Below are 13,439 nucleotides of genomic sequence, written 5' to 3' on the forward strand. Positions count from 1 at the left end.
TGAGCACGTTCAAATCCCACAGTCAAAATGAAGGGTAATGAACACTGAGGCCACAGGAGGTTGACTGGAAAGAGAAGAAACCAGAGACCATTTAGAAAGGCTTTGTATTGGAGAACCCAAGGACAAAGTGATACAGGCCTGGGCTAGGTCCATCATAGCGGAAGCAGAAAGCAGACAATAGGCCCAGGAGCAATTTAAAGGCAGATAACAAGGGGACTGCAAAATGTACATTCCAGCGTCAGTCACATGAATCACAGCTAAAACCCAAAAACGTGATGGCTTTGACAATCCAGCAGGACCCCTGGAACAGAACTGAAAAATTAGTTCTCTTCCCTTATTCATGACAGGCTTGGCTAACACAGGCCTCTACAGGAGGAGAGCGAGAAAGGGGAGCCAGGCAGGGGCTGGAGAGATCCACTGGGGGAGAAACAGCAGTCCAGCAGAGTCTGTCGAGATGGTAGTCATCTTGGGGTGCCTCAGTGTCAAAATTTAGGGAGGTGAGAGGAGGAGGAGGAGAGTAGGAAAGAAGAGCGCTGGGGTTGGCATTTAGTCAGGTGAGGGGCTGTGTCAGAGTTCCAGGAAGTCTCTTTTGTTCAGCACAGGATCCCAGCCAATGATGCCCACTGGTGGGGGCAAGACCCAGTCCCCAAGGAGAGTGGCTGAGAAGGGCTGTCACAGGCTGTGTCGGGGCCACAGCAGGGACCACAGGCCGTCACCCAGTCTCCCAGGCTGGGCAAACCCAGAGGGGTGAGGAGCAGGCTGCGCCACAGTGTCTAGACTCACTCTACACACTGACCCCGTACACCAGGCTACAGCAGGAAGACTCTGATGTCAGGGACCCCCAGTGGCCTAATACATGCCTCCCGAGCCCGAAATCAGGGTTGGGGTGAGACTGCAGGCGGGGCCAACTACAGAATCTGCTAGGCCCAATGCAAGACAAAAATGCGGGGCCCTTGTTCAAAAATCATGAAGACTCCTCAAGATGGTGACAGCAGAGCATTAAACTAAAGCACAGGGCCCTTCCGAGCACGGGCTCCTGTGCAAACGCAGCATCATGAGGCCAGGAAGCCAGCCCTGCCTGGAAGTGAAGGACAAACCCAGACCTGCAGCTAAGAGGGGAAGACGGGCTGTCAACACGCTTTTTTTTTTTTTTTCCCCACAGCACGGATAAAAAGCCTGTTAAATTCTCAAACATACTGTTGGGTTTTCAAAATTTTTTCTCCTCAAAGAAAATCAAATGCAAAACCCAACCTAATGTGTAAAATAGTCTAAGGCAGAGCTTTCGGGCTGCTACTTCAGGACTCTTGTCCACAGCCCCCTGTCCCCAATTCATCACACCACCAAGCACCTGAGTTACCAGCCCTGACCTCTGAGCTCCAGAAGGCACAGCTTTAGGACCACTGCAGTAGGCTCTACTATGGGCCAAGACAGAACACGTCTCCAAGAGGCCTTTGATACCGAAACATCCAGGACACGCACTGCAGCCTCAGTTACAGCCACCAGGGGCCACAGAAGCAGCAAAGCCAGTCAGCAAATCGTTCTACCCACAGAAATCTAGTTTCTTCCCACCCACATGCTGCCTCTTCCAGGCCCACTCATAACGCGTCCATTTTCCATTATCAAAAGGCCCTTGAGTCAGTCACTTGCCTATTGTGACCAATTTGAGAGGAAGTTTCTGAGGGGAGAGAGGGGACCCTCCAATACTGGTCTTGCTTGCTTAAGGCTTCCTTGTGTAATTTACAAGTAACCCTAATTAAACTTGTCTGCAGAAATGCTATGAAATTTAAGCAAAAGCATCAGAAATTAACCTAAGAGGCTGGAAGTACTAGGTTACTAAACAACTGTAACTTGAAACAGCCAGTTAAATCCTTGTACAGGCTCTTCGGGCACGTGTTTGGAAAAAGCCCTGATAACAGAGAACATAGGAAAGAAGCCCTTGACTGTTAGAGAAGGATCAGAAGAGTTCCGCTCTGCTGTACGTGGCACAAGATCGTACTTGCTGATGCTGTTAATCTTATCTGAACGTATTAATAAAATCCCTGGATTCCCTTATTAAGAAATACCATCACTGACATGTGGCTGGCTAACATTTGCCTCTTAAGAAATATCGCTCCCTCTCCCCATGCCTTTTTTCAAGAAAAAACGATAACTGCTTCCTGGAATGTCTAGATACCAAAAAATCCTTAAAGCCTCATAGGACATTAAGAATAAAGATGAAAGTTAGGGTGAAAACGAGCAATTAAGATAAACTAACTAGGTCATTTCCAAGGTCTCGCCCTGTTCTAATGTTCTGGTTTTATTGAAAAATATATTAGACACATTTTCTTTCCTTCACTATCTCTTTCATTCAACAGTTCTTGCTTGTGTGCATCTTTGAGGATACCTACTCTTCAGTTAGCTAATGGGGAAACAAACAGGAGGAGGTGGCGGGGAAGCAAATGATGGAGACTGTGTTTTTTCTTGACTCCACCCTAGGACCGTCATAAGCTGCCACCCAAGAGGATCCTGTGATAATGTAGTGATTCTGTCGGTGACCAATGCCTCTGCCGGTAACTGACGCCCCTTCTATGCACCATTCCCACGGCTGACTTTGTCCTATGCTCTGCCCAGAACTGTCTGAAACTGTATCCAAGACTTGCCAACCAAGTGATTTCGCTCAACAACAAAACACTGTTCTGCTGCGGACAGGGATAAAAGCCATTGTCAATAACGTGTAGGTGTCAAGCAGATCCAACTCATTCCAGGTTCTATCAATGGACTCATATTTCATGCACCAGAGCATTGATCCAAGACAGCCCTTCCTAATGCTATTTTAAAACTGTTGTATTTAAAAAAAATTTGCGACTTGTTTTGAATGTTAGTTTTGTCTACTTACTCATAGGCTTTTTAAAAATGGCTGTTACGGCTATTATTTTTCTAATTTTTGAAATCTGAATTCGCACAGAAAGAACCACAGTGAGGACAATCCCGCTCAGGACAAAAGTCATTCCAGCACTTTCCAAACTTGAACCCTCCTATGTTAATCTGCTCAGGCTGCCATAACAAAATATCACAGGCTGGGTGGCTTCAACAGCATAAATTTATTTTCTCATAGTTCTAGAGACTGGAAGACCAAGATCAAGGTGCCAGCCTGTATGAGCTCTCTCCTTGGGTCACAGATGGCTGCCTTCTGTGTTCTCACCTAGCCTTCCCTTAGGGCCTTTGCTTGTGGAGATAAGGCAGCAAGTTCTCTTGTCTCTTCTTACAAGTACACTAATCCTATTGGATCAGGGCTCCACCCTATGACCTCATTTAACCTTAATCACCCCCTTCCTCCAAATGCAGTCACGCTGGAGGTTGGGCCTTCAACATGTGAATTTTGGGGAGATACATTCAAGTCATAACATCTCCCAATCCTGACGCGTCAATTAAATTATCTGGTAGAAATAGGATGCCAAGATTTTCTGCAGAATAATGCTGAACTCTGCCCTGCTGTCACAGTGTTGTCTTCTTACAAGCTATTCAGTTGGTTTATAAGAAGAGAGTTGATCCAGAATTCCTGCCTCCACTCTATCCAGTGACCAGTTACGACTCAGGTGTGCAAATAGACCAGGAGAGCCAGAGAGAGGTGGGTGAGAAGTTCAATACAAACACAAAAGACTTCTTGAAAGGAACTCACCCAGAGCACCGTGAGGAGTCTTCTGAGCTCCTCTGTCTCCCAGCTGGCCTCCCACAAAATCGATCCACTACTTACTTTTCTTCTCAGTAGGGTTTCAGTTAAAATTTTACTAATGTAAGGCTTCCAATTCTCTCATTCTTAACCATGAAAATTAAGGTGAAGATGGCTAAACTTCTCAATTGGTCTTTTAGAAGCCAGGCAGCATCTGGCTAGTTTATCTGCACAGAGAAAAACTGTGCACGCCGTAGGCAGCCCAGTCCACCTGCTCAGGGCTACAGACTCCCCTCGGACGGGCATGTGCTCATCCCCGCCTGCAGGCCTCAGCCTCCCGGGATGGAGTTCACTGAGCCTGGGGCAGCTGTACACCTCTGCTCACCTGTTCAAGGTGGACAGGACGCTTGCTGCTGGGGCAGGCTGGAGTCGAAGAGCAAGCTGACTGACATGCAGGACACGGGCAGGGCATGAATTCTCTCGACCCAGTGACATCCTCGCCAACTAACCCTCTCACTTGCCACTTCCCCCCTCCCCTACCCCGAGGACGCACCTGCTTGGGCTCTCATCGACTTCCTCCATGGACCTTCCCCACTCACTGCCTGTTGCTAAGTGCTTTCACAGCTGCCTCCCCTTCAAACTCTCTCTCTGCAGAGAGGTTCATCTCCAGCTCTGTCTCAACCATGTTTGATTTCCCCTCCCCTCCCTTTATTCTGTAAGCAATTCTCCTCACTGGAGTGGCTCCCCCACAGTCCAGCTCTCCCTCCAACAACCCAGTCTAGAAAGCCGTAGAATCCACCCTGACGGGAAGGGCTGGCCTGGCTATACTTCCAATAAAAAGGTATGAAGCAGCTCACTGCCACCTGTTCGCCAAGAAGTTCGAGACTCCCTCCAGTCTTGTTGGTGCTTCACTTTATGACTTTACCAGCATTTTACTCCAAAATGGTACATCTGACAAGACTATTAACAATAACAATAATATAAAAAGTAGATATTGTTCTCTGAGCACTCACTACACTTCAGGTGCCAATAGACTCTCCTTTAGTTGATTTATCTTTTGCATATAACCATTGACTCCTCTAATTTTTGCAAAACCCCAGCAAAGTAGACATAATTCCCATCTTAAAGACAAGGAAATAAAATATCAGATAGAGAAAGTAAATTAACCAAAATAACACAGCTAGTAAACTGAAGAGTCAAAACAAGGCAAAAAGCCCAAATTCGTCTTTAAAGAATGTTGTAAACAGGTATCATTTTTAGCAACTCAGCTCCCATGTTGTAGGCAGATATCGCCACCAGGAAAAAGTCAGATTCTAAACTCTCCTCTCATCCTTAAACAGGATTAGCAAAGTCATTTTCTGCTTCTTTTAAAAATCTGTTGCTATTCATTTATTCTTCCATTCAACAAACACTTACTGAACACCTGCCACCAGCCTGGACTCAGCGTAGTGGGAGATATCAAAGGGTCAGGTGTAACGGCTTCCTTTGGGGGCTTCGTCTAGGCTGGGGAGAGGGAGCTTCCCCTGATCACCCTGAGAGAAGAATCAGACAGGAAGCTGTGTGCTACTGACCATCCTGCAATCCAGTGCAATTCATAAGGGAGAGAACAATAGAATATCCTGCGGGACATGAACCCACACAAAGGAGGGACAAAATGTTCAGTGGGACCAAGCAGAACTGCCCTCTGAAACAGACTATGTGCTTGGTGGGAAGGGGCTTTGAAAGCCAGCCTTCTAAGCCAGAACTTAAAATAGCTGGCCGTGGGTTTCTGATCAGCGGAGCGCAACGGCATTTAAGGAAGGTGTGTCTGGCCCCGAGCATCTCTGGCTTCTGTGGGGCTTTGCATAGATGTTCTGGATTTGTCTTAAGCTCCAAACAGCTGGGAGCAAGAGTAGTTGCTAGGGCAGGGTCCCTGAGATCACAGGCAGGGAAGAAGAGTCCTCTGTGATGTGGCCAGGGCAGTGACCTCCCAGAAAATGAAAGGAAGTCACCCTTGGGGATGTGCTGGGGGGCCAGGACCTCCCACAGGCCCAGGGCAGCTCATCAACAGGATATTAAAAGTGCTGTGTGTGTGAGGTTTCCAGAAAGGACAAAGGGCAAGACTGCTGCTGGGCAAAGGAACTGGAGCAGAATGCCAGCATAGCGGCTCCAAGTGAGCCAGACGCCCACTCGGCTGCCCACCAACCAGGATGAAAATCAAGGCATCAGAGCCTCTGTCATTCACGCGGTCCCCGCAGCGCCCTGGGCCCGGATCCCACAAAGCTGGTCCTTCAGCTGGGGGGCCATATTGCTTCAATTTCATGCTCCATCAGAGGAGTAAGTTGACTGCTGAGTTGAAATATATGAGCTTGAGCCAGAAATTCACCCTACCACTTCTGCCTACAATAATAGTCAACCCCCAAAAGTGAAATGCGCTTTTTTTATTATTATTATTCCAAAGTGGAGCAAGCCAAGATTAATTTATTTCCTTTTAAAGGTCAGCTTGCTAAGGGCATCAGGAAAGACTGAAGCATTTGGCAAATAGTATTTTGCTTTGCATCATCACATGACTTTTCCTTAAGTGTTTCTTTTTGCTCTCCTTTTGTAACATCTTTGATGACAATTTTTTTTTTAAAGATTAGCACCTGAGCTAACAACTGTTGCCAATCTTTTTTTATCCCTTTTCTCCCCAAATCCCCCCAGTACATAGTTGTATTTTTTAGTTGTGGGTCCTTCTAGTTGTGGCATGTGGGACGCCGCCTCAGCATGGCCTGATGAGCGGTGCCATGTCCACGCCCAGGATCCGAACCCGCAAAACCCTGGGCCGCCGAAACGTATCGTGCAAACTTAACCACTGGGCCACGGGCCCAGCCCCAACAATGATATTTTAAAATATCTACCCATATAGTAGTCCCACTAAATACTAAATAAATGAATGAATTAATATATAGATGAGATGGACAATCTGTAGAAATACTTGAGGCTTATAACAAGGTTGATTTAACCTAATATATTTTCTCTCTGATACACTTAAAAGAGTGATTCTCAAAGTACGGTCTGGATATGGAAACCTGTTAGAAATGCACATTCTCAGGCCCCATCCCAGACCTACTGAATCAGAAATTCTGAGGGGGAGGCCCAGCAATCTGAGCAGGCTTTAAATGTCTAAACAGCTCACTCTTTTGACTACTGGAGAGTCCAGTCTGGACTTTCTACATCCTGTATCTTCCTCAGAATAATCTAAGATGGATACCAAAACGGGTCTTTGCAGGGGTTGTTTTGGCAGAGATGGTATCTGGGGAAGTAAACAACAATGAAAAGAATGTATTACTTGGCATCACCTTGGCATTCATTGGCATTTTCATAGTTACCGGGCGTGAAAAGAATAAACCGTGAAGGCTGTAACAGTGAGTGAAAGAGTGTTTTTAAAAAAAATGTCTCGCAGCATCAAATCAATCCTCTGATCAGCTCGCTATTGAGTTTAACCTAGCCAAGGCAGTGTTATTGTAGCTGTCACAAATTTTATTTTTTCCCTTGCCGTGTGAAGCTGGAACCAATTGTTGTTATAAGGAGACTAAATAAAAGAGGTCCCGGATTTCCTGTTATTACAGATCGATTTTTTGAGATGTTAGAACAATATTATATGGGTGTTTTGGGTTTTCTTGTGTAACATAATTAAACCCATGTGAAATGGCACTGCACGGTGCCATGGATTGTTTTGACAATGTTTCCAAATGAAATACCTCAAGGAAGAAAAATGACTAACACTTTTTTTCCCCTTAACATCTTTTATCATGGTTTTATACCACATTGTTTGGGGGAAAAAAATCTGCTTTATGTGAAATGTCAAAATACATAAATCACTCAAGATAATTTATATTGCTTGGGTAAGCTCGGTTGGATTAACTTCATTTACTTTCAAACATCAGCAAATATAGATAAGCAGGGTGATCCAGAGTTCTTGGGACAGTCCTCAGATGGCAGGAAGCTGAAGGTCAATCCCACTACAGTTTAAGAGAATGACCTATGACCTCTTTGAACACTTGTGCTTCACTCAGGATGCAATGTCTTGAGGACATTGAAGACTACATATATCTGTGCCCCTGAGATGGTTAATTCTATGCGTCAACTTAGCTAGACTACGGTGACCAGCTGTTGGGTCAAAAACTAGTCTAGATATTGCTGTAAAGTTACTTTTCAGCTGTGATTAACATTTAAATCAGCAGACGCTGAGTAAAGCAGATTACCCTGCATAATGTGGGTAGGTCTCATCCAATCAATGGAAGAACTTAAGAGCAAAGACTGAGGCTTCCTGGAGGAGGAGGAATTCTGCCTCTAGATTGCAATGCGGAAAATCCGCCTCAGTTTCCAGTCTTCCGACTCAAGACTGCAACATCAACTCTTACCTGAATCTCCAGACAGCTGGCCTATCCAACAGATTTCAGACCTTCTAGCTCCTGCAATTGCAGGAGTCAATTAACTTAAAATAAATCTCTCTCTCTAGATGTACATCCTATTGGTTCTGTTTATCTGGGGAACTCTGACTAATACAGCCCCAAACCCTAACTTTTGACCCATGGTCTCCATAACATTTACACTACTCCTGTGTTACCATTTTAGTTGACGTAATTTGGTCAAACCTGTAGGGAAAAAAAAAATGAAGGAACTTCCAAGAGTTATTTTAAATCCAAGTGCCATGCCTTCCTAGTAGAAAATGAAGTTATTGCTGCACTATGGTGACTACAAATTGGAGTAACTCTCATAACCATCTGAAATCCTATAGAACTTTGCCTATACTTCCATTATTTCATTGACTATATAATGTAATTCATCTATTTTCATGCTTGGCTTCCCCGATTCCTTGTGAGCATCCTGAGGACAGGGAGTGTCTGAATTTTTAAAAAATCTTCACATGATAGGTGTTAAATATATTCTTTGCTAAATGAATGGTCAAAATCTTCAAAATAAATACCATTCTAATGCTCCTCTGCTCCTTCACAGCTTCCCCACCCCTCAAGCGGAACGCGCTCTGTCTGTGCCAGGAGCAACTGGAATAGCAGCTGGCATTAAGAGATTACAGAGGTGCCAAGTAACTCCTGAATAACCTCAGTTTAGGAATTACTGGTTCACACCAGTGCTGCTCATGTGATCAGATTATAGTAAGGTTAGACGGCATTTTCAGTGAATCTAGATTAGACCACAGTGTTTTTGATACTGAATTTTTGGCATGATGATTTGGCCAAAGCCTTTTTGCTTTATACTTCCAGAATTTGAGTTGAAGTAAACTGATGATCTGAAATTGAAGCTTAAAGTCATACCATGAAATATATCCTTACTGAATAACAGAATTTACAAACTTCCTCCCAAATGGTGTTTCATGTTAGCTCTACACATAGATTTCAAGATAATGTACCTTTAAACTTCTATGCTCTATTTTTGAAGAAGAAAGATTAAATCAAAAGGCTGTTTCTTGATGTAGCTTTCATGAAACTGAGTCATAGGAATACCCTCTGTTACGTTTACTGCAGTCTGGCGAGAAGTTTAACTTTGCTACATAGGTCTTGCAGCATCCATGTGTTTGCCCAACTCGGGGTGAGGAGCAACTTTTCAGCTTATATCCCCAGGTAACTGACTCTTCCTCCTGTCAAAAAGCAGCAGTTAATACACTCTGTTTATGGGTTGAATTGTATCCCCTGAAAATTCATATGTTGAAGTCCTAACCCCCCAGAACCTCAGAATGTGGTCTTCCGTAGAAACAGGGTCATTGTAGATGTAATTAGTTAAGATAAAGTCACACTGAAGTAGGGTGGGCCGCTTACCCAAAATACTGGTGTCCTCATAAAAAGGGGAAACTTGGACATGGACACACAGACAGGGAGAATGTCACGTGAAGATGAAGGCAGAGATTGGAGTGACGAAGCAGAAGCCAAAGACTGCCAAAGATTGCCACCAAACCACCAGAAGCTAGAGGGAGACGCGCGGAACAGATTCTCCCCGACATCCCTCAGGAAGAACCAATCCTGCTGATACCTTGATCTTGGACTTCTAGCTTTGACAACAGTGAAACAATAGATTTCTCTTCCGTGAGCCACCCAGTTTGTGTTACTTCATCATGGCAGCCCTAGCAATCTATCCACACTCCTACCTGCAGTGCCACAAATCTTATGCAAGACACGCAAAGGGGCAGACTGCATAAGGTACAGATCACAGTGCAACAGGTTCAAGAGCAGAACAAGGTCAGAAGAAGAGTGCACATCTTCCAAAGGTTATACATACAGCTGGCAGCTATTACCTTACTGAATACATTTGGGACAACTAACCTCGAAGGATAATGATTATACATTTTTATGAAAGTTACCTCAGAGACTGAGAATGTTCAACAAAGTATTATCAGGATTTTGAAACCAGGAATTAGCAAAAGGTAACAGAATTTGAAAGTGAGGAGAAATGGAACAGAGACCAGACAATCCTTGTAGAGTCTTGTTGTATATGTTATGCTCGAGCTAACTGTATAGTTCTCACTTCATTCACGCGCCTTCAGTCTATTAACTGATGCTGTGTTGGTCATTCACAGAGTCCTGTGTTAAAGTGGCTAGAGGTAATCTGGAAACCTGGACCCAATCCACTTTGGGAGCCACAATTCTGATGCCCAGGGTGGCAATAATGGGTAAAAGCCCCTCCCCACTCACAAGTGGTTTCGTCTCCCCACTCTCGTTTTCTTTGTATATATTAAGGCATAAATTACATACAGTGAAATTCACCTTTTCAGGTGTACAGCTCTGCAAGATTTGATAAATGTACCAACTACTATCACAATCAAGATATAGTACAGTTCCATCGTCCCCAAATCCTCCCCCAATATCCCTTTAGTTAACCCCTTCCTCTCCAGCCCCAGGCAACCATTGATCTGCTTTCTGTTCCTATAACTCTGCTTTTGCAAGTGTGTCCTATAAATGACATCATACAGAGGGTTGTATCCTTTTTGCCTTCGGCTTTTTCCACTTAGCCTAATGCATCCAAGATTCATTCATATTCCTGAGTGTGTCAGCAGTTTATTTCTTTTCATTGCTGAGTAGTAGTCCACAGTATGGATGCACCACAGCTTTATGCATCCCCCGATGAAAGACATTTGGCTTCTTTCCAGTTTTTTGAGATTACAAGTAAAAGCTGCTATAAAAACCTGTAGACGTTTTGTGTGAACATAGGTTTTCATTTCACTCAGGAGAGGAATTGTTAGGTCATATGATGAATGTATGTTTAACTTTGACACTTTCTTATAAAGTGCCGTCCAAAATGACTGTGCCATTAAGATAGTTGTTTTTAAAATAGCTTTTTTTTTTTAAAAAAAAAAAGTACATGGGCTCCACCTTACACTTGACATTCAGGAAAAGATGAAAGGAAGTCAGTAAATATATTTTTGTCAGTGAGAAGCTTCAAAAAAATGTCCATATTCAATGGGGAAGATGTCTAAGACGCGTCAAAAACCTTGATATTTGTGACTAAGGCAAAAAACAAACGGAGCAAAGCTGTGAGGAGACAGAGGCATAAGTGAAGACTAAAAGCGACTTCTTTCTGCCTCTATGTTGCTTCTGATTGATTCAGTGTGGGATTAAACTGCTTTTGCTCGCCCTTGTGGCAGTGAGCTCTGGGTGGAGCCAGGACATGGTTTCCAACTTGTCATTCTGTCCACTCACCCTCCCCACCTGCCACTCCCACCGTGGCACGTCATCAAGGCCTCTGTTTTGTACCAAACAAATGAACAGTCACTTCAAAAGTACTGAGACAGTGAAACGCACCCGTTTGTTAAGAGTTCATGTGTGTCTCACCCAGACTACATCTTCCTCTGGGATCGGTTTGCCATCTTTTGATGGGAGGATGCCAGCAAGTGTGCAGAGTAGGCTCTGCCCACCTGAAAGAGGCCTTTTTTCTGACTGCTCCCTAATCCCTTTTCTCTCTCTCAACTTGACTCCAATCACAGATGTGCCTCTATGCCGAGGACCAGGAGAAATCCTGGTAGTAAGTCTGAAGGCCAGCTGGCTCGCACATAAAGCAAATCCAATACTCGAGTTCCTTCTCTGACAGGTCCTCGTGCAAACCTGTGTTTGTGGGGAAGCAGGAGTGTCTGGGAGTATTTGGCTATCTTGGATCTGGACATAGATGGGAAACGGATGGCGGAGTTTTAGACAGAAAGGCATGCACGTTAACATACACTTGCGCCAACGCACACGTAGGGAGGGCGGCGTTGATGGGGTCACTGGGGCGGCTTTCAGTCTCCGGGCAACGGCTCCAGCTGGAGCTGGTTTTCTCTCCAAGAAAAGTCTGGCAGTGCAGTGGGGGTTTGAAGATTAATTTAATAAAAGGAAAGCCCCCTGGAAAGACACGGGGGACCAGCTTAAGCTGCCCCTGATTGACGACACTTCTGTTATTCCCCAAGTCCTAAAGCTAAATCATTAGAAAGTCTACCCCAAATGTCTTAGATCATATTTGATGAAAATATGCTCAAGTTTGTTTGCCATGCAGAAAGAAGTGTTAATAAGATTTGTAGAGTTTTAAGGATCAGTTTTATAGGTATCTATGAACAAATGAGCACATAAGTTATATAGAGAACACAAGCCTGTGCCCATACACACATCATGTATCTTATTGGGAAAACACAACCAAGACAGGAGTTGTAGAATTACCGTATCAAACTAATTTTGAACAGATGTAAAGAGAAAAAAAATCAATCACGTGATTTATGTAACTGAAGTGAATTAGTCACACAGGAAAGAGCTAATCTACAGAGCTGAAATAGCTTCAGTAGAAGATGCTTGCCTTTATTATGAAGAACAAGAAGAAAATCAGGTTACAAACATGGATGCTTGTCATGTTGCCAGCTTAAAGACAGATTCATTTCAGCCTCATTGGCTGAAGTCTAATCACTAGCCTCTCAGAGACAGAATATTAGAGGATTTCTCACTCAACTTCTCTCAAAACCCAAGAATCCCTTGACAAAGGCTTGACAGGCAATGCATCTTTCCTGACAACTTTGAATCTTTGACAAATACTATAACTGCATACCTGGCAAATGCACTTATTAGCCTCTTGATTTGTTAAAATTAGCTAGATAAGTGAAAGGAAATATAACAGGAAGATGAAATAAGCAAGAGTTTACAGTTTCATAAATGCACAAACAAGACCTGTGGCTGATGAGTATCTCCCAAGAACAGCTTTCTCCACCTCGGCTGCACACTGGAATCCCGCGGGAATCCATTAAAAAGACGCATTCCTGGGTCCCTCTCTTGGAGATGCTAAGTCAAATGCTCTAGTGTGTCACCTGGCAATGAGTGCTCACAACGCTCCTCTCTTAATGTGCAATAGAGGTTGAAAACTATTATCATTATTGTGGTTCCAGCCAAGGACAATTTTAATTGAACTACCCTCCATAATACATTTGTCCACATCCTCTGAGAATAATGAGTTCCAGAGGATGCTCATTATCTCCCACACTGTGTGTGGTGGTGCCCACCTGGCTGGAGCATCCCAACAGAAGGCAATGTTCAGGCTCTTACTGCATTAGTGGCCCCGTCAGTGAGATCTTCACGGATGTCCCCAAATAGCAGCATTTTATTCCCTGTCCAGGTCTCATACTGACCTGGCTCTCTCCTGAACATGCCTTGTGTGTGCTGAGCTACCAGCATCCGCCTTCACTGTCTTTACTAGAACAATTGGTGATGCTGAGTGCATGAAGAAGAGAGAGATGCCTCGGGATCTGAAAGCAGGAGAATAACGACATAAAAAACAATCTTCCTAAAGCTCCTCGTTTTCCATA

At 44.2% G+C, this 13,439-nt stretch overlaps 1 protein-coding gene across 2 annotated transcripts in view; it reads right to left on the reverse strand.

Moving 5' to 3' along the window:
- The window catches only part of CCBE1 (collagen and calcium binding EGF domains 1), a 237,942-nt gene that overhangs the window by 123,060 nt on the left and 101,443 nt on the right, over positions 1-13,439 (reverse strand). The gene's annotated exons all lie outside the window — the stretch shown is intronic.

The sequence above is a fragment of the Equus caballus genome, chromosome 8 (assembly GCF_041296265.1).
Source record: "Equus caballus isolate H_3958 breed thoroughbred chromosome 8, TB-T2T, whole genome shotgun sequence".
NCBI lineage: Eukaryota > Metazoa > Chordata > Mammalia > Perissodactyla > Equidae > Equus > Equus caballus.